At 34.5% G+C, this 26,369-nt stretch overlaps 1 protein-coding gene across 5 annotated transcripts in view; it reads left to right on the top strand.

Moving 5' to 3' along the window:
* The window catches only part of ANGPT1 (angiopoietin 1), a 243,604-nt gene that overhangs the window by 20,824 nt on the left and 196,411 nt on the right, over nucleotides 1-26,369 (top strand). The gene's annotated exons all lie outside the window — the stretch shown is intronic.

The raw sequence follows: 26,369 nt of genomic DNA, 5'->3' as shown, positions 1-26,369 counted from the left end.
ATCAAAAAAAGAAGAGTAGCCTAAGGGTATATAATGTGTAAATATTATGTTATGGATGGGATACTGGACCAAAAAAAAAAAAAAAAAGAAAAGAAAAGAACATTAGGTAAAACTAAGGAAATCTGAACAAAGTGTGGACTTTAGTTAATAAAGTTAATAAACAAAGAAACACAATCAGATCCTAGTGAAAATGTATAGTGCCTTGGATTTAATAGACATGCTTGATTATGTTATACGATGGATTTCTCTAGATGTTAAGAAGACATATTAGCTAATTCTCTTGTAACATGAATTCTGTTGTAACGTTCTAAGAATCAGAGAACAGCCCTGCTGGGCAGTGCTTGATCCTTACTGAGAGCCATTTGAGAACAAAAAAGATAGACAAAGTAATAGATTTCAACTTCTCATGTATGAAGAATCCTTTCAAAGCTTCCTGAAGTAAGAGAAATAAGGCTTTTCCTAAAAACCTGGTATACATCTTAATGTTTATGGGTGATATGGTAGTTATATGCAGGAGAGATTGCACTTTCAACAAAGTCCTACATGAGAATAGAAACATGAATTTTCCAAGTCACTGAGGATGCATTAAGGGCAACCTAATGTATTTTATTACCCTCCTACAATAATGCAAATGAAAAAAATTAGTAAATTTGCTAATAGCACATACTTAACATTATAGCCTCTGTAAATGTCTTTATTCCAGGCCCTTGAGGCTATAGGCTTATACATTGAATAAGAAAGCTTAGTATATAAGTTTTCTTCCAAAAAGTGTATTAATTTTCTTTGTCTTTCATTAAACAAGCTACGAGGTATAACAGAATGAGAAATCAAAACTGTATCACTTAATTGAAATATTGTAAAACAAAATATTTTCAAATTTTTATTTTATTATATCATATCTGTAAACTATTCTAGTTTCTGAATATGGGTATGGTTTTGACTCATCTATTCTGTAACAGCTGTAATGAGCATCACACAGGATGTACACAGATCAACTGTGAGATATTCTCCATTTATTTTAGCTTACAGAAAGTGATTTGGTTGAAGGTACCCCTCAAGCAAGCCAGAAAAATCTGCATCATGTTATCCTTTTGTATGCTTCATAAAAAGGTATTTTTAAGATGTGGTATGGTGTTATCCATATTGCTTGATGTCGAATCTCATTACTTGGTAACTCATGACAAACCTGTTGTGTGTTAGCTAGGAGCTTATGAAGTGCAATTTGAAAAGCCAGAAATCTGGCTTGGCTTTCCAGAAAAAAAATAGATCGCAGTGATAAAATTGCATAAATTAGGGATGGAAAAACATTCTATACTTTGGCCAATTTAAGGCTAACTTGAGGGCTGTATTTATTGTGCTTTTTAGTTTTCATAGATGATATAACTTATAGTAGTGTTCTCCAACAGTGTGAGAGTGGTTTTGCCTTAAACTTTTCCGCAGAGACATTATTTGTATGCAATAGTGTCTGACCTAGAGCTTGTGCAAATGGTTTATAAAGCCTGCGGTTAATTAAAATTTTCTATCCAAGGTTGCATCCGTTAGTCTGTTGATTGGCATCTATTTTTCCCAAACGTAGTGCTAAAACACTGGGGACAAAGGTGAGCAAAACAGACATTATCTCTACACTCATGGAGTGTACGGTCTAGTGAGAAAATGGGTATTAATCAAATGGTCACACAAATAATTTTAAGTTAATACAATACAGAAAAGATAATGGGACAGTGAGAATAGAATGGCTCTCTGCATTCACAGCATCAAGCTTCTGCAATGCGTAATGTAGGCCGTGAGAGATTTTGAGGTAACTGTATTCTCAAACCTTGTGGATAAAGACCCTGCTGTTATTAGTGCTACTAATATTATGTATAGGTGATATTCATAAAGTTGCTTTTAAAAATTAGCAAATCCAAATGAAATGTGACCAGTGACAGAAATATATTAAAGGATATTTGTACACAAATTAATCGGAATGGCTATTTTTGTTGAAGAGACTTGTCTGTTCAGCATAACAACTGGTTTGAATGATTTTTTTTTGTTTTGTTTTGATTTGACCAAGACAAAAGAAAAAAAAGTACTCCATTTCTCAGAATGCTTGTCATGGTTTTTAATGTTGGAAGGAAACCTGAAGGTTACCTAAGCTCACCTCCCACCCAGCACTGACCATTCACCTCAGCTTGATTAAGTATAGCCAAGATCTTGCTATTGGGAAAGTAGATAATTCCACTCTAATGTAATTATGAATATGAAGAATTTTTCTTTTGTATAAAGTTGTAGCTTCCATTAATTTCCCTGTGGAAAAAACAAGCCTTTCTCTTCTACACGAATACCTTAAAGTATTTGGAGTGAAAGTAATCTTAGACAACTTAATTTTTCTGAGTATCAGATTCCTTATTTGGAAAAAAAGGAAGCTAATACTATTACCTCCTGGTATTTATGCAGGAGTCAAAGCAAACAGCTTGTTTAAAGTGTCTCCAACACTCCAGCACATAGAAAGCACTACTTCATCAATGTTGTGATTATTATAGTATTGTTGTTGTACGCCTGTTTTACCTCCCTAACATTTCTTTTTGCACTCTTTGCAAAAGCATTCTTTCCCTCTTCATCTGTTCTTAATAGGCTTAGGTCAATTTTACTGTAAGTTGTATAGCTGAACACAGTACCTACATGTGGTCCTAACAGTGCAGAAAGCATGGGGCTATTTGGTTCACTGGTCTGGACATTCTGTTTATTTCAACCTAGACATTACCCATTTTAATAGCTTTATTGTATGCCATTGGATAACACTATCCCACATAAGTCCCTAGTTTTATTTACGTGAACAACTTTTCAATCTGTTCTCCTTCACCTGTCCTTTTTTGTTTGTTTGTTTGTTTTAAACTAGAGGTAGAACTTTGAATTTATCTGTATTAAATTGTGTTTTCCTTTGGGTGTGCTTATTGTTTCAGCCTATTAAGAACTTTAAGAAACTGTAGTGTCTTGTCTGACAAGTTATATTTTAATGGTAACTTTTGGTCATTTGAACAGTTGACAAGTCTGTGTTCTAAATCTTCAGTCAAGCCTTGATGTTGACTAAGACATAGGTTAGAATTAGCATTTCAACTTTATATTTACAATCCATTAAGTGGAAATGAAATCTTAATTTAAGGTAGTAATTGTGGGGCTGGAGAAGAGATTGAATTTAGATATGTTTCTTAATTATAATTTCTAACAATCAGTATTCAGGTAAATGCTGAAATCCTTTGGTTTTCTTTGGGTTTGGAAATAATTCCTTTTTAAAAATAATTTTCTGACCTGCAACTACAAAGAATATATGGGACACATCGGGCTTGGCAGGTTTAGGGGCAGAGCTAAGAGGAGCAATAGATGACAATAGCCTTTAGTAGAATAAAACCCTACTTTAGTAGGAATACCAAGGAGGTTATTTTCTTCAGCCATAGAATCCAGCTTGTCAGTCTCCATGGAGCTGCACGACAGACTCCTTGGAGGCATGTCACTTTAGGAAGAATTGATATTCTCTAGTGGCGGTAGATACTTTTGAGATTCAAAGTGTGCTCCATTATTAATTTCACCAGGACAATAGGCATAAACAATACTATAAAGGAAATTATCATATTCCTGACTCATATTTTGTACTCAGCAAAATGGGTATTTAAGTAATTGAATTGCAATTTAGAATTGAGTGGAAATTTAGAAGTCATTTTGTTCACTTTCTACCTTTATACAAAAATCTTAGACCAACCTCTCACAGTCCATGTTTGAATTCCCTGGATAGATGAGTTTTTAGTCTATGTGAATGCTTTCAGTGCCAGGATTGGAAATATCAGGAGGGGTAGTAGAAAGGCTCCCAGAGGGCATAGCAGTTCTAAGCATTAGACAGTTCTAGACAGAAGTCTTTACTGGAACCTGTACCTTCTTAAACTATTTCTCTTAGTTCTTTAATATGAAGTCAAATATTGACTCTGGGAAACTTTCTTGATTCACTATTCTAGCTCCTTGTGTTCTGTCCTTCCCAACCCAGTATCATACTCAATACACTTGTTTGTTTTCCTGTCTCACTCTCCTCCTGACAATACTAGTATTTATTGCATACTTGCTATTTCCAAGTTCTGTTTACAATGTTTTACCTGTATTAACTCAGTCCTCACCACAGAATTATGAGAATGTGACCATTATCATTCCATTTCAAAGGGGAGGAAACTGGGCTGTTGAGAGTTAAGGAAATGGTCTAAAATTGTAAAGCCCTAAGTCCCAGAGAATCTGATTGCAACTTTGGGTTCATAACCATTATCTTTGACGGCTTCTCTAGCTCCAGGAAGTCAGAGCAGACCTTTATCATAGTGTTATCAACATCTAATATACTGCCCAACACATAGTAGGGACTTAATAAATAAATAAGTATTGAATAAATGAATGACTGCATATTTTCTACTTATTTTAAGTATTTTTGACTGATACAAAATAAAATCATCAAGATTTTAAGACTGTAGAGGACTTTAAAAACTTGTCTTCTGGGGCGCCTGGGTGGCTCAGTCGGTTGGGCGTCCGACTTCGGCTCAGGTCATGATCTCGTGGTGCGTGAGTTCGAGCCCCGCATCGGGCTCTGTGCTGACAGCTCAGAGCCTGGAGCCTGTTTCAGATTCTGTGTCTCCCTCTCTCTCTGACCTTCCCCCGTTCATGCTCTCTCTCTGGAATAAATGTTAAAAAAAAAAAAAAAATTAAAAAAAAAAACTTGTTTTCTTCAATCTCTTATTTTGTACCTGAAAAAACCGATAGAGGTAAGCCATATGCATAAGATCACTTTTGTACTTTACTAACACTTTTTTAACCTCCTACTATATCTAGAAGCAATTTAAATGCTTTTCCATGTATTATCCGGTCTAATCCTCATCTAACATATATCCTTATTATTTTTATTTGAGAGATAAGGAAACTGAGGCATACAGAGATTGTCCAGTGTCTCATATTTGTTAGATAGCAGAGTAAGGAAAAGAACCCAAGTTGACTGACTTCAGAATTCATGCTTTTACCTACCACATTAAATTAGTATATCTAATTACTGCCAGAAATAGCCCCAAGTGAATGGTAATTCCCAACCTTTCTTTATTTTGTATATTTCAAAAAAAAATGCATTTATTTTAAAATTTATCTGAATCTTTGTCTAAATTTTATAATACACTTAACATTTTATTAAAAAAAATTTTTTTTTCAACGTTTTTTATTTATTTTTGGGACAGAGAGAGACAGAGCATGAACAGGGGAGGGGCAGAGAGAGAGGGAGACACAGAATCGGAAACAGGCTCCAGGCTCCGAGCCATCAGCCCAGAGCCCGACGCGGGGCTCGAACTTACGGACCGCGAGATCGTGACCTGGCTGAAGTCGGACGCTTAACCGACTGCGCCACCCAGGCGCCCCATCATTTTATTTTATTCAAGCTTTTAAAGTCTCTTGATCTTTAGATTGTATTCTACATGTCTACATGTGTTAATGAGAGAAATCCTTGTGCAGTTTTTAAAGCAATTCTTTAATTTATTCTGGAGAACTTTCATTTTTAAAATGAGTTATTTATGAGTACCCGAAAATTGTCAATTGTCAGCAGCTGTACATAGGAGTTTAAATGCATTACATATATATAATATTATGTATATATGTAAAATATTTAAATATTGTGTCATTCAAAATAGATTAACAAAATTTGCTCTGCAGATGCTGGTTTTAATTAAAAATAAAAGATAATAGTATAATGACAATGTTGCCACCTTTCATTTATTTGCAGACAGTTGTATTATTATTAAAAGGATGTTGTTAATAGACTTCTTGTTGGTCCTAGGTGAACTGGAATGCATTATACTTTTCAGGAGGGCATTTGGGGACTGTAATCATTTTTTATGCTGTATAATAAACTATTCAGAATTTAGTAGCTTACAGCATTTATAAATCACAATTTTTGTTCAGCAATCTGGGCACAGTTTAGATGAGTCCTCTGCTTCATGGTTCCTCGTGAGGCTGTAATCAAGATACTGGCCTCGACTGTGGTCTTATCTGAGTGTTGGACTGGGAATTCCCTTCCAAGCTTATTTGGATTCAGTTCCTTGTGAGTGGTGGAACTGAGGGCCATAGTTCCATTGCCACATGGACCTCTTCCACATGCAGCTTACTTCATCGAAGCATGCATATTTAAAAGGCAATAGACAGAGTCTGTTAGGAAGCTAGAAGTCACAGTCTTGCAACCTGATTGCATAAATGACATCCCATAAATTTTGCCATAGTTTATTGATTAGAAACCACTGAACCCAGCCCATGTTCTAGCGGAAGAAATTACACAAGTTTGTAAATTTTAGGATGCAGGGAAGATTAGGGTCCATCTTAGAAGCCTTCCTATCACAGGGACAGAAACGCAACCTTTCTTTTATTAGTATAAGAGAATAAGAGGGAAATAAAGATTAATTTTAGTGTTTCTTTTTCAGCTCTCACTTTATGATTTCCTTCTTTCTTAGAGTTGTTTGTGTGTGGGGGGGCATTAATTGATTGGTTAGTTGGTTGTTTTATGCTTGTTATTAATGTACATATTGTAAAAAATAAAAGCTCCTTTTAAACGCATTTACCTTTTATTGGGATTGTATCGAACATATAGTTGAACAGGAGCAAGGAATTATTTTTGTGTGTCCTGATTTGTGATTCATAAGCCTTTTTACTGCTAAATGACCCTAAACCCAAGAGTCACATTTTATTTCTTTACATATGGAGCCCAAGCTGTGAAAGCCTTATGATCACCCATGAGATAGGGACATGTGTACCAGCAACCTCAGTTGTAAAGATCTTACACGTTTAATTCCTCAATTTCTAAAGTCCTCTCCGCCCTAAAGAGTCCATCTGTAGGTATATATTTTTCACACTAATGCTGTAACTCAATATTTTTTATGTGGCTGAACCAATTATCTAGTCATGTTGGTTCTTCCAAGGGAAGCTTAAGTAATGTTCATGCTACCTGGAGCCAATCTGTTCTGCTTAAGAGACGGTTTCAGAGTCCTAATGGGACCAATTTCAGATTTGGCCTTCGGCTTTTTTCTCTGTTTCCTCTCTTTCTTCACATCATCATTGCCAAGATTATTGCTGTATGTCATTATCATCTAAAAACATGTACTTACTTTTCAAATAAACAATAAAGAGCTGATAGTTCATTTAGCCCCCAAGAAAATGGAACTAAATAGTCTTGCACTATCTGTCTTCCTGAAGTTTTATAGCCCAAGGCAAAGTTCTCATATGGTTATTATACAGCTAATAACTAAAATGTTGACCACATAAGTGTTCTTAACTAGTGATTTGTTATTTAAACTGACACTTCCTGCACTTGTGTGCTATGTTCTCCAATAAAAAATTGAATATAAATAATATACCTATTGGCTTGTTTTGAAAATAGAATGGTATATAAACATTTTGTATATTTCAGTGTGTAGAGAAAGCCCCATATATCACCAATAAAAAATTTATTTATGTATTCATTCATTCACTTATTTATGAAAACAAGCCATCAACAAGCAAAATATAATTAGTATAGAATTTATTGACTGTTTGTGGTACACTTTGGCCACAACATGTATCCTATATGAATGTAAGTTAAAAGTAACTGGATTTTGAAGAATAGGCTCAGTAACATTAAACCCTTAATAGAGTGGGGTTGTGCAATGATTTTTTTTTTTTTTTATCTAGTATGCATTGTATTCACTCTAGGATACCAGTGACTGTAAGTGGCATTATTATTTTAGACAAAAGAATAAAATACTGCCAGTTCAGCAGTGACACTGTACATTTTTATCACTTTGATTGTAATATGTATCTTGACTTGGAGAATTTAAATGTGATAAGATTACATCTTAAGCTGATCAATAGCTAATTAATTCAAGAGAAGAGGAAACACTGAATTGCTTTGTTTAAGTACCTATTGCAAATACTGACAAGTGGCCTGCTGTTTAGGGTTTTTAACAGTATGGTGCCTTTCACTAAAATTTAATTTAGGTTTGCCTTACTGTAATTAATCACCTAAGTTTCTCAAGCTTTCCCATGAAATGCTCCTAGAGAGAGAAAGAATGAAAACCCAAGAGTTTGCAAGTATAGCCTTAAATGATCCAGCCCAATACAAAATTTATAAATATTGTTATGATAGCAATAAATATGATGAGTTAGCAATGTATCAATTATCAATTTTTAATATAAAATTCTTCCTTTATTTACACATTTTTATATAAAATTAACTTTCAAAAAGATGTTTCTTATTTTTCCTGTGGCTCTGTGTGTCCTAGGCATACTGCAGTACGCCTGAGGTTTCAAGTGTCCTTGGAGACTCAGGCAACTAGAGATACTATGCAGACTTAGCAAAGTATCTTCGTGATTTTTGATTGCCCCCCAAAATGATGTGACAAGAGGCCAAAAATGAATAGCTTAGTCTCATTAAAGAGTATTAATATAGATTTTCTGCATTGGACTCCACCTAGGCAATGCCTTCTTGTAAAGGGTTATGTCTATTAATATTTAATTTAAAATTATATCTAAATAAGAGAAAACTGGAATTGCCTCCCTTGATCATAAAAATATACTATAATTAAATTGAAAGTTAGTTTTCTTCCCTACTCCCATTTGCGTTCATCAGGCAGCCAGTTGACTAGCACAGAGTATTCTCTATATATCGTGTGTGTGTGTGTGTGTGTGTGTGTGTGTGTGTGTGTGTTGCAGAAATATTCCATTAGAAGGCCTTTAATGTTCTAGCAAGGATTTAAACTGACTTTAGGTGAAAACAGATCTTACGTTAAGATTTGCAGTTCTTTTGTTCAACAGCAGAGAAGTGCTCACTCATGCATGCACAAATGTTTGAGTTTTAATTCACTGGCTCAATCTATTTTATGAGATATCAATCCTATTTTACCTTTAGTTTTATTCACAAAATCCAAATAGGCAGCTAGTAGCCCTTTTTATGAATCCAAAGACATGGTCGATACATACATTTCTTGCTTAAACTCTCCCACCCCTGATCCTATCCCTGTTCTAATCCCCACTCCTCAACCCTTTGTCCCACCTCAAGAAAGGAGGGATTGAGAATCTGTACATGCTGTAGAACATGCTTATAGATACTGAATTAAAAATAAGCATTTTATGGGCATCAGGATGGGTCAGTAGATTAAGTGACCAACTTTTGATTTTGGCTTAGGTCATGATCTTGTGACCTAATTTGGGTTCGAGCCCCAAATTGGGCTCTATGCTGTCATCATAGAGCCTAGTTAAGATTCTCTCTCTTTCTCTCCCCCTCTCTTGCCCCACCCCTGCTCACACACCTTCTCTCTCTCTCTCTCTCTCTTTCAAATAAATAAATAAACAACAACAAAAAAACCAACCACCTTATAATTCACCACATTTTGGAATTGTTGAACAGTTCTACTTGGAGGATACCTGGAGTATTTCACCAGATTCATACTGTCCAAGACTCAGATGCATTCTTCCCCCTTGAATGGAAGCATAACACAAGAGACGTGAATGTTCAGAATAAAGTAGTGAGGTCAGGGTGATGGTTTCTGCGCATTTTCATAGGGCAATCTGTCGAAAATCACTCGGAGTCCATGAAATTTATGACCGAAGTTTTCAGCACTTAGTCACCAATCAGTCCTTTGTTCTCTTTTCACTTATTTCTAAAGCAGAGGACAGAAAATTGAAAATGGATTTTAAAGTAAATTTACATTATAATTCAATTCCCTGTTTTATTTGATGTGTCTTTGGAACCTGCCATTTTTTTCCCTACTACAGTGACTTTCTGCAAAGGCAATCAAGCATATATTAAAAGGTCTAAGCTTACGTATAAGAAATAACTTATTTTATGTAAACTGGTTTGACAATGCAACCAAGTAGTCTAAAACTTGTAACGGTTAATGTACAGTGAAAATAGGTGTCTTTGAGTTATGAACACTGAACATTGAGTTATGAACATTGGTGTAGAATACAGTGGATTTCTTATTTATGCCCAGTTCTCACATACTATGGGTTGAATTCCAATCAACTTCTCATTTTGTCTTATCGACTGAAAATTTTTTATTTATTGAAGTGTTTCATACTGTATCCTCAGGTAGTCGCAGGGCACATGGACAAGTTTGCTCTTTGAATATAAAATGAAGCCAAAGATTACTCCATAGGAGATTTAAAAGAGTGGGGTGGGGGAGAGAGAGAAACCAGGATATAGAGTAATACATATCCAGAGCTTAACTAAGCATTGCCAAATATAGGAACTTACTGAACAGAGCTCAGATAGTCTTAGATGGAGTTATGAGCACTAGATTGGAAATAAGATTGTCATGGGTTTGAACTTGCTAACCATGTGATTTTCTGCTAGTTACTTAACCCTTTTAGGCCTTAATTTTGTCATATGTCATGTGTAAAGGGAAGATAATAGAATTTATTTAATGAGGTTTTTGGAAAGATTAAATAAGATAATACATGCAAAGCAATTAACATGGTATTAGACCTCCTGGACCATGTTCAACGTGATCAATATTTATTTAGTGAGAGGGCAGGGAAACTGCTATTTTATAGAAAAAATTCACATTTTTTTCTTTATAATAGGGCATATTTTGCTGCACCAAACATAACATTTTGATGCATATCAATTTTTTAAATACTTTATCACTTGTTAGATACAATTAGTCATTTTCTCTCACTAGAATAAAAATTATTTACTAGGCATTTGCAAAGTCTTGTTCAAATGTTTTAAAATTATTTTTTTCCTTTGTCTCAGTTTAGAAAACCTTGTAGTTTTTATGATATTTCTATATTTTGATTCAAGCATTTTCAACCTGTAATTAGGTCAGACTTTCTTTTGACATAGACAATTCTAAGAATTTTTGATGAACTAAAGTTTATTAAAGTTACAAGCCAAATTCACAAATCAGATTTGCCATTAGCAGTTTTTCTGTAATACATTGAAACAGAAATAGCAGTTATTGGAATCTGAAAGATAAATAAACTCATTGTTTATCTTTGTATACATTCTGCATGTTACAGAATAATCATAAAATACTCAATGCAGTTTCAAGCACCCATTCAGACCTCTGAGCTGTGAGCTCAGAGCCTGGAGCCTGCTTCAGATTTTGTGCCTCCCTCTCTCTCTGCCCCTCCCCCACTTGTGCTCTGTCTCTCTCTCTCTCTCTCTCTCTCTCTCTCTCTCTCTCTCTCAAAATTAAATAAACATTAAAAAAAAATTAAGTCCAAAATCCCAGTTAGCAGACCATTGTAATTAATGTTAGGAACATTAGTCAAATCTTGTTTATCAATATATACTGCAATTTCATCTACACATGGGCAAGAACTATTCTAATCCCAGCTTGGTCTTCAGTTGGAGAAACTTTAGTGAAATTATTGGTCAGAACAGAAATCAAATAATATTCCATTTTATTTTTGGTTTCACATTCAATATGAACATAATTTTCTGTAAAAAAAAAAAAAGCTTTCATAGATGAAGGAGCTAAAATAGTTTTACTTACTAATTCACTTCCATCTGCAGAGTCATTGTCCCCCCAAAATTTCTTTAGATATTTTCCTCCTCTTTGGTATGTATGTGTTTTGCGTGTCTGTGTATTGTGTGTGTGTGATTTCCTAAATTATAAAATTTTGGGGAGGCATAGTGAATGGTTTAAACTTCTGACAATGAAATAGATTACTTGCTTCTGGTAAAGAGCCTTATCCACATATTAATAGTTTTAGTGAACTAAGAGTGAGATATAAACAACTTAACCTGGCTGGTTTTAGATTTATTGGTAAAGCTGGCAGTTGTACTTTGAAACTTACCTCTCAAAAAAGAGAGATTGGGGTTGGCAAAGAGGTATTTGTTACTTTAAATTTTACTTACTGGCACAAATTTGGAGTGATTAGTATCAATTTTTACTTCAGCAACTACAAAAGATACTTATTTGGAAGTCTATATTAACCAATAATCATATTACAGTTTATTCTGGTGATGTTTAATTCTCCTTAAAAATGGCAGCCTGGTTAGTTGGTTGATTGCCTCACCCCTTACCATAGCTTTGTTGGCTATTACTGTTATACATAATCATTATTAAGGTGATTATCACTATTTCCTTACAAGGATGAGGCATAAGCATGTAGCAATTATTTTCTTCTGCCATCTCTAGAGGGGTTTCAGGCTTACTTTTACAACTCTGTGCGGTGATAAGTACATATTAATGTGTAACAATTCAATGTATAATCTATAATAAAACTATGTATGAAAATATTGTGTAGAATTTATTGTTATGCTAGTAAAGTTATGATCTAACCACATAGTTCAATTCATAAAATTAAATTTTATTCATAAAATGATACAAGTTTACTGTATTGAAGAAAAATGACAATTTTGGACACATCTCCCATTGGCTCAAAGCAGAAAGCAAAGTAATTTTCATCATGAAAATACTGCTTTATTAAATCCTGTCTTGATCAATCTCCTGGGATAGTTAGATGTTCAAAATAAGTATAATTCAAAGATTTGCTTTTTATTTTTTAGACTGGGATCTCTAGTTTTATATTTCATTTTTTAAAAATGAGTGTTATATCATATACACTATGAGACCCATATTTTAGAATAACGCCACAAAAATGGTAAGCTACATTTAACATTTTATTTCCAGGCCTTGAGAAAAATTATGCAAACAAGTTTATTGTGCATTTCACCTTTTCTGCTTGGTGTTGTATATAGTGATTTATCTTGTTTGTATAAACCTCAAACATTTGGGATGATTTGGGGGAAGAAATTGGGCTAGATAGCTAAAAGTTCAAGTTCAAAGATTTAAGTGAATGTGTATTTGAATCAACGTGGTTTTTAGTCATCCATAAGTGATTTAAAAGAGTAGTAAAAAACTTATGACCTTCCCTACATCTCAGTTTTTAGAAATGGACTTTTGACTTGAGATGCTTTTTATTCAGGCCTTGAACCCAGAATACCACTGAGCATGGAGTTTCTTTTTAAAGAGAAATATGCATGTGGAATGTTGTTGCTACAGAAAAGATTATGCAAACATCTCCGCTTTGCTCAAGACATCCAAGTTCACGGAAAGCTATTTGTGACTTCAACTGTTACCCAGCTTTCTGTTTTAATGTTGACCAAGTAATGTTTGGTTGACCTAATTATTACAGCACATAGAACATTTTTGAACCTGTATTAAGATGTTTTTAAAACTTTGTTCTCTTGAAAGAAATGCACAGTGCCTGTTCTCCCATCAGCTGAAGTGCTGGTGCACACACCAGGTCTCAGGGGTACGTTCCACATGGTAGGCAGAAAACCAATGAAGACCAACTTTCTGACTTCTTGTTCTTATAAAAACATGCTTTTTACAGCTTCATTCCAATCCCAAGTCATGGGTCTTTCTAAGGCTGTTTCCATGCTTGAAATTGTTGACAAAAGAGACTAATGAGGAGGGAGGTTCTCCAACCAGATTCTTCTTTAAAGACAAAAGCCTTGATTGTGAGTTCAGTCAGGCCCTGCTGCCTCTCTTATTAGAGATATTTTATTGCAAGTTTGGCAATAGGTAATGGATGTTTAACAACAGCCACAGCAAAATTGCAAACATTACCCACAGTGACTCGTGAGGAAAGGGCAGAAATTACCATAAATGTCTATTTTCTTATTTATAAACTCTCCTTTTGACCATTGTGCCCCATTCAAAACATAAGTGGCTTCACCAAAGAGAATGATGCAAAGCTTTTTGTATTTACTTGATTTTCATTCTTAGACTAGAAGACCAAGGTTAAACCACATTGCCAGGAAATTCAGTGATAGTTATCAATCATAGAATGTGGGAAAACAGGAGATACTTGCTAGAAATGTAAACAGAGATTTCCATTAAGACATTTAGCAAATGACTTGATACATAGAGTTTAAGTCAGCTATTAGTTTATTCTGAGACCACTTCACCAAAAATTAGAAAAATAGTGACATGTAAATTTAAACTGTAAACCAAAGAAGTGTGCTGCAACTTCCAAATGTTATCTGTAAGTAAAGTTACAGAAAAGGGTGTTCTACATTTCTGTACTATTCACACAGAGATAAAGAAACAGACCTGCTATGCATGAACTCATTTTGAACCAAAAAAGGGGTCCTGTTGTTAAATCCTTCCTGCTATCTTTCCTAATCATACAATCTCAGTAAAAGGGAGGGAGGCTACACAGTGAGGTAGCAAGACATCTGGGAGCTATTTTTAGGTTGAGAAAAAGGCTTCTGAGGGAATATTTTGAGAAGGTGGGTAGAGAAGAAGACATATGGGGGCCAAAGGTCACTAGAAGAGGGTAGAACTTATTTCCAAGTCACTTCATTTTACAAGCATAGGCAACATTTTGGGGAAGTATACCCTAGACAGTTATTCCTCTTAGATGGTCCTCCTATTTGATATTCTTTGTGTTCTCAACAGGACATACGTATTATTTTTATAGGGCACATTAATACTAGTGTAGATTTATTTGTTTTGCTTCTTTGTTTATTGTCCTTTTTTAAAGACATGAAAATAAATACTACATTCAGTCAAAGGGACAGAAACAACGTTAGGCAGGTGAGATTTATAAGAGAAACCTGACATACTCATCCCAAATTCAAGCCCCTTCAGAGTAGTAAATTAGATATTCAGGATTGTACATTATATCTCAGTCCATTAGCATGTCATTTAGGCTGGCTTACAAAATATGTGATATTTCTTTTGAGCAGAAAATATACTAGTTCCTACTTAAGAGTGTATTTCTATATATATAGGAAGACATGTGTAGATACTAGTTTACTCTAGTGACCAAAAAAAAAAAAAAAAAAAAAAAGAGGAGTTGAAGGGTTATATCAAAGCGTCTAGGACACTACCAAATACTCAAAAGTGAGAGAAAACTGGCTCAGAACTTGCTCCAAATTACTTGTCTGGTAATTGATTTCTGTTGTAACAAATGCAATGGTCTTGTCCAATAGCAGCACATCTTAAGAGAAAAGAGATAAAATATAAATGGTGCTGATAACATCTCACAAGCGTATTCACCCTCTCCACAAATCTTCTTCTCAACTATCCTATGTTTAGGTTGTTTAAGGTCACTAGAACACATTTATAAAAAATAAAAAAAAAAAAAAAAAAAAAAAAGGACAGGATTGTGGACCACACCATATAAGTAGCATGCTATGCTCAGTTCTCTTCTAAACCATTTGCCCTGGAATGTACCACCAGTGAAGCACAAAACAGAAGTTGAGTTGGACTTTAGGCATTTCTTTGTTTTTCAGCTGATGTCTCTTATTACATGGGTGCCAGGTGTTCATCACAGAAAAATGAGAAAATACAGTTAGGCTAAAAGAAATAAAAATCACCTGCAATGTTGCAGAAACAACCATGGCCATTTTCACATCTTTTTTGTAAACTCCCCTAGATTTTTTCCTTTACAGGAATATGAATTTATTCCAAAAAATGAGGTTATTCGGTATATGATATTGCAAGATCTGTTTTTTATTTCAGTGATATGCTACATACATCTTTTCATGTCAAGAAATGTATTTTGCCATCTCATTATATGATAGTCAGAATTCAGTTATCTAAATGTATTCCACTTTACTCAGTAACCTCCTATTGAATATAGATTTTAAACCAATTTTTATATTATAAATAGTATTGCAGTGAACATCTTTGTAAAATTTCTGTACCTACTCTTATTTTTTTTAAGTTTATTTTGAAAGCAAGAACTCCTGTGCACAAGCTGGGGAGGGACAGAGAGAGAGAGAATCTCAAGGAGGCTCCGCATTGTCAGTGCAGAGTCACGTCTGGCTCGAACTCACGAACCATGAGATCATGACCTGAGCCGAAATCAAAAGTCAGACGCTTAACCATCCTAGACACCCAGGTGGCCCACCTTAATTATTTTTCATCAAAGTTCTTGGAAGTCAAATTTCTAGATCAAAGGTAACATACAAAAGTTCTGAGACCTCTTGAGACGGTCTGTGGATAATTTATGTATACTCCCATTTGCATTATGAGAGAGTGACCATTCCTAACAAGCAGAAATACATGCATATGTATATTTTTACAAGCATTGGGCACCATCATTTAAAAACTTCACTGAACATATGTCTTTTTTGAACATAAAGTTATAGTAAATTTTTCCCTATATAGCCCATTCCAGTAAAGGAAAATAGGTCCCTTTAATTCATTATAATTGATATATAAAACATTTTCAGAATGTCTCATGTGTGTTTAGTAAAAATCTAGTGAATAGAGATTTCCATGAGGAAGACTAAGAATGAGCATTTCTTGAGTCTGTACTATGTGACAAATTTACTTAATCTCATGAAAACTTACAAACATCTGGTAAATAGAAAATATTTTCTTCATGGGCACCTGGGTGGCTCAGTCTGTTAAGTTTCCAACTCTTGATTTCAGCTGAGGTCATGATCTCACGGTGCTGAGTTCGAGCCCTGCGTTGGGCTCTCTGCTGGCAGTGGGGAGCCTGCTTGGGACTCTCTCTGTCTGCTCTTCCCCCACTCTCTCTCAAAATATATAAATAAACTTTAAAAAAAAAGGAAAAAAAAGGAAAGATTTTCTTCATTTTTGAGATGAGGAAGCTAAAGCTCGTGGAGTGTGGGCAGTTCATACAAATTCAAACAGGTAGCCCAAGTTAAGATGGTGTGGGAATCCACATATTTGGCTTGCTAGTCCATGTTCTTTCCACAAGACCTTCATTGTGAAGGATGGGAGCAAGTTTCATTGCTTGCATTTTCTTTAATTTCATTTTTTACTTAGGGGTAAGAAAATTTGGCATATGTCTGTATGGAATGTAGTAGAATACATATTTTTAAAAATATGATATATTATGGTAGGCATTGTGTCAGAATGATTGTTGGTTTTCTTTTTCTAAATGTTACGGCCCTGTCTTACTCTATTCATTCTATAAGGAGATTTATGTAGCTAAAGTACACACATATACACACACTCACACTTAATACACAGACATATATGTACATATGTAAGCATACACATACATACACATATGAAATATAAAATAAATACTTGGGAATCAGATTAACAGAAAATAAAGATAGAAAAACAGAATCATCATTGTAAAATACACACACTATGTAGTCCTTTAAAATTGATAGAATCAATTTTAGAATCAAAACTTAGACTAAATTTTCCAGCAGTCAAAGGAAAAGGTAAACACATCAGGTGTAAGAATTTAGAAATTCAGAAGAAACACATTTTCTTTGATACTCCCAGGTCAGTGATCTAAAAAGAAAGATCTTTGTTGTTCAACAAAGGGTCACCATAGGTACTGGATGACTTCCACCATATCATCTCTGTTATAATGAGATTTTCTTGTCTTTTTCCCCATTAGAACATCTCACAAATTATTGTCCAAATGATTTATAAAATAACCAGTTCCATATTTAAAGGAGTAACCCACTTCAGTCACTTTAAGAAAATATGAAATGAATAAATGTCACTTTATAAATACAGATCTATATTTATAGTACTAAGGTATCTATGTTATTAAAATAAGCCAGAATCTTCTATTGATAAAAGCTTTCCCCTCATAATAAATAAAACTCAATATCTGTAAAAGCTGAACTCTTTTAGGGTATGGATATTCCTTGGAAGATATTGTGCCTAGTATCATAAGGTTAAAAATATTCTGTGTTGTATGTATTTGTGTATTTGTATATCAGTTTGGGGAGAATACTTTCTCTCATTGTTAATCTCTTTTCTATATCTGTACTTCATGAACAGTTAGTGCTCAATTGATGTCTACTGTTGGTAATCATTATTTAGGAAACAGATGGTAGGAAAGAGTTACTGCAAATCTAGAAGCATAAGTATTTTTTTTTATTTGAGAAATGCACATATGAAGACTTTCTCTGTCCCTAAATAGAAGTATGACCATGAAAAGTGAGAAGAGAAGTTACACAGTTACATAGTGTCAAATAATTTCCCTAAATGAGATATAACTTGAAATAAAATTATCATGGTACATTTACAGGATATTCTAGTAAATATGCAGATATGAGTCAAAACTTTTCTTGTCTGTAACATGATGCTAACTTCATGGTGTGATTGCAGGGATTAAACAGTAAATCAGGGGAAAGCCATTAGCAAAATGTCAGGCAGTTAGTGCTCAATAAATAGAATTTATTCTGTTGTTACTGCTATTACTGTAGCTTTAGTATCTTTCTATAATTTCCTGTTTTAAAATAGGAATACATACATACCTATTAATATTTTCATATTCTTGGTAGCACTCTTGGAAATATTTTATTTGGGTCAAGCAATTTTTCAGGATTTTTGCTTAAAATAATATTAGACTTTGTTTTGTTTGTTTTGGGTGATACTGCTTTCTTTTTGGATGCTCTTGACAATTTCATGTGTGCTTGTTATTCTGATTCAAACCTGGGAGGAAAATATCTCACAACACTGCATGATTTACAAGACCACACAGTGATTTATAAGGGTTTCCTCCCCTCCCCCCCATAGAGCTTTTAATGGGGAAAACCCATCTATATTTCTGTGTCAAGAAATCACCACCTTTATCACATACCACAGACATAAATGAACCATATAAAAGCAAATAATCCTTAACTCCTCTACAGGAAGCTAGAGCAGAATTTGAGCTTTAGCAGATGCTCCGAATGTGTAACTAGCTGTAGAACCATGAAATGTGGATACTAACAAGAAGTAATACAGATAGTTTATCTAGTAGAATGGCTTTAAAAGTCACTTTTGAAAAACTGATATCTTTTAAACAGTATCTAATATCCCATATGATTCCCCTAAGAACTCAAGTCATTTTAGTTCTGTATCAACTTTGCTTGGATTTGGATAGGACACTTTTGCCATCCTCCTTTAATTTTGTGCTTTTAACCAAAACACTGATTCATCTTTTTTTTTTTTATGTTTAATTATTTATTTTGGGATATAGAGAGAGCATGAGCAGGGGTGGGGCAGAGAGAGCGGGAGAGGGAGAGAATCCCAAGCAGGCTCTGCACTGTCAACGCAGAGCCCAATGCAGGGCTTGAACTCACAAACTGCAAGATCATGAGTGAGCCGAAACCAGGAGTCAGATGCTTAACCAACTGAGCCACCCAGGTATCTCAACACTGATTAATCAAATGCATTTTTTTTTATTTAAAAAATTTTAACAATTCCTGATGGTTAGATTCATTCTTAAAGACTGAATTTTAAAAGCACGTATTTTGGGGCAACTGGGTGATTCAGTTGGTTAAGTGTCCATCTTCAGCTTAGGTCATGATCTCACAGTTCATGGGTTCGAGCCCCATGTCGGGCTCTGTGCTGCCAGCTCAAAGCCTGGAGCCTGCTTCAGATTCTGTGTCTCCCTCTCTCTCTGCCCCCTACCTGCTCATACTCTCTCTCTCAAAGATAAATAAACATTATTTTTTTTAAAAATCAGATATTTAGCTACTTCTAAACTTTGTGGGTGTATCCACGTTAAAACAAATTGAAAGAAGGGAGGCTTGTTTCACTCAAAGAAAATTATTTAAAGGATAAATTTCATGTAATATCTACTCATCCTCCAGGGTAAATATGCAAAGAGTTATACCTAATATCACTAGACTTATTGAGCTATTATATATGAATAACTGTAGAAAGTTCTTTGTACAAATTTAAAAAGTCAATAAATATTACAACATGGACTACATTCAAATGCTGTTTGCCTAATGCAAGTGCCATGTAAGAGTGAAAATATGTTGATTGCAAGCTAAGGTGTATCTGGTTACATGATTTGATGTAAAGGTAGAGAAATAGGACTCATTTATATTGTGGAATAGGCAAAGTATATCCCCATGTGAGTAAATTTTGTGCAGGCATCAGTCTCCAAACAGTGTGCTCACCTGTACTGTCATCTTTGGGCCCCAGCATTTCAAGGGAAACTACTGATTCAGGGTCTTGTTCTTCTGACACATTTTTCTTTGAGAATATCAGAAGTTTGAGGTTGTTTTGTTTTATTAATAAGGGATTTATGAAGTACCAAAACCCTCTGCCTACACTCCGGATTGAAATATATAGTAATACTAAATAGGTCATTAATTTAAGTCATATATGCAAATAATAGAACAAAAACATCACCAAGAAGTGAGTCTGTGTTGACACAGTAAGTAGAACAATGATCATTACTGACATTTTCGTTGTCACACTGAGCAGCACTAATGTTAAAAATATTTCATAAAATTATAGCAATTCATTACACATACCAATTCCTCCCACTCTTTTCTATTTACAGCTCACTTCAGGGAAGAAGTATTACTTTGTTTTTATTCCCCACTCATATAGGCTCTCTAGAGGTCCCAAGATCATCCTCTTTTCAAGAAGAGAACAGGAGAAATTCTGTTCCATTTGTGCTGCACCTGCATATTTTGGTGCCAATGTAGATCATCCTAAGAAGGTTAGTTTGCTGACACATAAAGGGACGATATACATGGAATACTGAGTCCAACAAAAAAGGAGAAAGTGTTATCTATTAATGCCAGAGACCAAACAGTGGCTAATACCTAAAATGGGAATTGACCATGATTAACAACTGTTCTCTAGCTTATTCGACAATATCACCATCTAGTAAGCCAACCTGAGAAACAAACAACAAAAATTCATCACTCACTTTAAGGAGGGAGGGTACAACTAATAATGATTATGATTTTCTAATCACTTTCAGGCACTTTATATCTCTTAAGCCTTACATTCCTATGTGGTAAATATCATGTGCATCTTTTTAAATTAAGAAATTTGGTGACGGAGTAATTAAGTTACTGTCTTCAAGTTGTACAGCTAATGTCTAATAGACTCAGTACTCACCCCAGGTGTGTCTGATCCTGAATGGTTTGCCTCTGTGCTATTGGACACTGCCTCTCCCTTTGGCTCAAAAGGCACAACAGAGGACTGTAGGAGTCGGTATATCTGGCTTTCTCTTTCTGTCCTATCACTTTATCGCTGGGTGACCTTGGAAAAGCTACTACTCTCTGTGCTTCAGGTTTCTCATTTTATAAAGTGAATATAATGATAGTACCTATCTCAGAAATTTTGGCAGATTAAATAAGTAATATGTGTAAAGCACTTGGAATTACTATGGGTAATACACATAGAAATAAAATAGTAAATGCTCAATAAATATTTATTATGTTAGCTATTGTCAATGCAGTAATTAATTTCTATTATCATTACTACTTTCCCAGTTCACCCTGATTATCTCTCTCGTCAGTCAACAAAGATTTATTGAGCACCTACTTTGTGCCAAGCACTTCCTAGGACCCTAGACTATATCAGTGAACCAAAAAAGATACAGATCCTTGCCCTCATAGATTTGCATTTTAGTTGTTCTAGGAAGGTCATATAGATAAATAATAAATGTATAGCATGTTGAAGGGTGGTAGTCAGTGTTATGGAAGAAGGAAAAGTAGGATAGGGTAAGTTGAGTATGTTAAGAGCAGTGTGAGCATTTGAAAACTGCTCGTTTCAGACTTATAGAAGAGTTGCAGTAGTACAAAGAACACTCCCATATCTTTTACCAAGATATACCAATTAATTACATTTTGCCCCATTTGCTCATTTGTTCATTCTTTCCTTCTTCCTTCCTTCTTCCTTCCCGCCATCTCTCCCTTTTTTTCTTTCTTTCTTTCTTTATACTTGCCTACCTACCTATTTACCAACAAATATACAAATATATACAGATTTTTTCCCCCTGAACTTTGGGAGGACATTAAAGACATTGTGCCCTTTAACTTCTAAATATTTCAATGTATATTTCCTAAGAATACAGACATTTTTAAGCATAATTGCATTACAGTTATCAAAATCAGGATATTTAATACTGGTACTGTACTGTTATCTAATCTAGACTTCCTACTCAGATTTCATCAGTTATCCTGATAATGTCCTTTATACCTTTTCTTTTTCTTGTCCAGAATTCAATCCAGGATGATGTGTTTAATTAATTTATTAATTTATTTAGTTGCTATGTTTCAAGTTTTTATTTAAATTCTAGGTAGTTAACATAATAGTGTAATATTAGTTTCAGGAGTAGAATTTAGTGATTCATCACTTACATATAACACTCAGTGTTCATCACAAGTGCCCTCTTTAATACCCATTGCCCATTTAACCCATCCTCCCTCACCCACATCCCTCCAGCAATGCTCAGTTTATTCTCTATCCATGTATTGAATTTAATGTCAAGTTTCTTGTGTTTCTTGTGTGTGTCAGTGTCCTGTGTTTCTTGACCCTTGATCTTGACATTTTTGGAGAGTTCAGGCTATTGGCATTTGATTTGGATTTGCTTTGTTCTTGAATTGAATAAGATTATGCATTTTTTATAGGAAAAGTACTAAAATGATATTCAGTCTTTCTCAGTACTTTATATCAAGTGTCAAAGATGTTGGCTTTTTCCAGTGTTGGTGATGTTAGCTTTGACTTCCTGATAGTAATCCAGCAGGTTTCTCTGCTGTAAAGGCCACATTTTCAGTTTGTATTTAGTAAGTATATGTAAGGAAATAATTTGAGAATATGTAAATATCTTTTCCTCATCACACTTTAAATTACTACTTTTATATCCATTGATGATTTTCTAAATCCATTATTACATCTATATTTATTGACTGGCATTCTCCTTTAAGGAAGACATCTCCCTTCTTCGTTTCTTTATTTTTTCATTTATTTATTTATATCAGATTGGTTCAGGGATTCAATAGATATCCCTATGATATCTTTATATTTTTATTTCTGTATCTACATCTATGTCTGTCTCATGGATTCAATAGCTATCCATTTGATATCTTTACATTTTTATTTCTGTATCTACATCTATGTCTGTCTGTATAATGTGTGTGTATGTGTGTTTATAAAACATAAGTTAACATTTCTGTCTCCCAATTCTTTTATACTAAAGGGTACTTTCCATCTAATCTTCCTTCTCTCTCTCTCTCTCTCTGTATATATATATATATATATATATATATATATATATATATACACATATATGTATATATATACATACATATACATATATACATATATATGTGTATACATATGTATATATACATATATACATATGTATACACATATATATGTATATACATACATACATATATATATATAAAGCTATAAAGGACCTTATTGGGACAACTGATGAAATATGAGTAGGAAGTCTAGATTAGATAACAGTACAGTACCAATATTAAATATCCTGGTTTTGCTAATATAGTGCAATTATCTTTAAAAATGTCTGTGTTCTTAGGAAATACACATTGAAATATATATACACATGTACACATACACAAATATATATGTCTTCTTCAAAAGGAGAAACTTGTTTTTCATTACTCACAACATCTTTACTGGTTTGCTTATGACTCAAATATTAAAAAGATAGTTTCAGAATTGATAACTTATAGCACTTTAAAAAGCAAACTTACTAAGTAGAGTTCAATATTTTCAATATTTATTGATTTCCTTTTTGTAGTAAGTTTATATACAGCGATATATACATATCTTAAATGTAAAAATTAATTAATTTTATCTCTGTTTATAAACACTCATAAAACAAGGGCACCTGGGTGGCTCTGTTGGTTGAACATTCAACTTGATCTCAGCTTAGATCATGATCTCACAGTTCATGAGTTTGAGCCCCACACTGGGGTCTGCACTGATGGGGCAGAGCCTGCTTAAAATTCTGTTTCTCCTTCTCTCTGCCCATCCCCTGCTTGTGCTGTCTCTCTCTCTCTCTTTCCAAATAAACAAATAAACTTAAAAAAATAAGCAATCATAAAACATATAACCCTGTGTGGAACATTTGTATAACCCCAGAAAGTTCCCAGAAAGAGGGAAGAGAGTTGAAGGGAGGAAAGGAGGTGTGCAGATCATGAAGGGTGTTATAGGCCATTGCAAAGTCTGTTAGACAGCTATCAACATAATAATGATGCATAACAAACAATGGCAAAGCTCATTATCTTCAACAGCATTTATTTCTCACTTGGGTCAGCAGGTCAGTTTTGACTCTACTAAGCTTGGCTTGGATTGTTTGGGCTTGGGTTCAGGTTGCAAGCTGGGATCAAAACTGTCACCTGTATATCCCCATTCTGGGTCGTAGCTATCTGGGCTACTCTTTTCTCATAATGAATAGCATACAGCAAGAGGAGTGAGTGAAAATATAAGATGTCTCTCAAAGCTTTGGCTTAGAACTGAAACATGATCTCCTTTACATACTTCATTGGCCAAAGAAAGTCATTTGTTCAAGCCCAAAGTCAGTGGGACAGGGATGTAAATTCTGTCTACTCTTGTGAAAGATGCTTAAAATTCACATGGCAAAGAGCATGAATGCATAATTCTATTACAGAGAGCTGATGAGAATTGGGAACAATCTAATCTGTTATATAGGTACTTTGCCTCTGAGTAATATGTGGAGCCCTTGAAGAGTTTCAAGAGAAAAGTGGATTTAAATTTCAGAAACACCAGTCTGTTTTTTTGTGCTGAAAATATACTCTCAGGGACAAGGGTAATAGCAAGGAGACCAGGTAGGAGCTATTAAAACAATTCAGTGAGGAATGATGGTTCAGAAGAGGGTGGTAGCAGTAGAATTAGAGAGAAGTGTTAGATTGTAGACATGTTTTGATGGTAATCACCAGGATTTCCTGAGAGATTGGTATGAGAGAGAACAAGAAAAAGAGGAATGAGAGATGACTTTAAAGCTTTCAATCTAACAGGCTGATGATCAGAAGGAAAGAGGGGCATCAAATGAAATGGGGAAGACTGTGTGTAGAGCACATCTTCGTGGAAGAGTAGGAGCTGAGTTTTTGTTATTTTATGTGAGACTTGATTATTATGTATCTGAATGGAGAGGTCAAGCATGAAATTATCAGGTCTGGAGTTTAAGAGGGACACTGGGTTGAAGAAGTTAAATTTGGGACACTTAAGCATATAGATCATATTTAAATCCAGGTCTCATGTTCTTTGCAACAATCACATACTTGAGGCCATTTGGTTCTACTCTTCCCATTTTCCAATGCATCTTCCATTCTGTCAATATTTATGCTTTGAAAATGAAACTCTGATTGTTACTCCTTGCCTTGGAGTATACCATACCTTGAAGACAAAATCCAAACTTTGTATAGAGCTTCACAATCTGACTACAAACTATTCTCACTTTGCCTAATAAAATCCTATTTATCTTTACAGGCGAAATGTAAATGTCAGCTCTATTGTTCAATTTTCCTGATAGCCCAGGAAGAATTATTTTTTTTCCCTCCATGTTCCCTCAGAACTTGTATGCTCTTTCCTGTATTGTCCAATATGATAGCTACTAGCTATATGTACAGTTGAAGTGTGGCTAGTACAAATTGAGATGTGTTGCAAGTGTAAAATCCACATGTCACTCCAAGGCTTAGTACAAAAATATACAAAACATACCATCAAAACATGTATATACTTGTGAAATGGTAATATTTTAGATATATTAGGCTAAGTAAAACATATTCTTAAAATTAATATCACTTGTTTAATTTTTACTTTTGAAATGTGGTCCTCTAGAAACTTTAATATTATATATATGGATTCTCATTTATGGTTTGCAGTTGATTTTTATTGGACAGTGCTGCCTTAGAACATGCAATCACATGCTGTGTGATTACATATCTGTTTTTTGAAAGATTCGGAACTTGAAAACAGAAATTATATCTGATTACTCTTGCTAAGACCTGGTAGGATTTTGACTACATGCTCAATAAAAGTTAACTGAAAGTGTATTGATTTCTGATTGATGCTTGTCCTCAGACATTGATCTGCATATAGATTGCCTATTTTTTTTTTAATTTTTTTTCAACGTTTTTTATTTATTTTTGGGACAGAGAGAGAGACAGAGCATGAACGGGGGAGGGGCAGAGAGAGAGGGAGACACAGAATCGGAAACAGGCTCCGAGCCATCAGCCCAGAGCCCGACGCAGGGCTCGAACTCATGGACCGCGAGATCGTGACCTGGCTGAAGTCAGACGCTTAACCGACTGCGCCACCCAGGCGCCCCTAGATTGCCTATTGTATGAACATAAGTAGAATTTGAGAAAGAATCAACTATAGGAGGTCCATAGTATATATTTAAGAAACCCAGGTGCTTTGCCAAAGTCAGCCAAAATTTTAGCTGATCACATATTTGTATCACTATTTCAACCTGCTTCCTCAAAGCAGTTACAGTCAGGATCAAATTACAAATTAAAATATTGTATTGTTTGTAGTAAAGATTGATAGTATCACATATTTTTATAACTAAAATATTCAATTTAATTTTTATAGAGACATTTGGATTCTTAGTTTTTTATAACTTCAAATTTCCAAGTGAATTCTTAT

This window comes from Neofelis nebulosa, chromosome 14, assembly GCF_028018385.1.
Source record: "Neofelis nebulosa isolate mNeoNeb1 chromosome 14, mNeoNeb1.pri, whole genome shotgun sequence".
NCBI classification, from domain to species: Eukaryota; Metazoa; Chordata; class Mammalia; order Carnivora; family Felidae; genus Neofelis; species Neofelis nebulosa.
The sequence above is the reverse complement of the archived record's forward strand: the minus strand, read 5'-3'. Positions and strand labels throughout refer to the sequence as shown.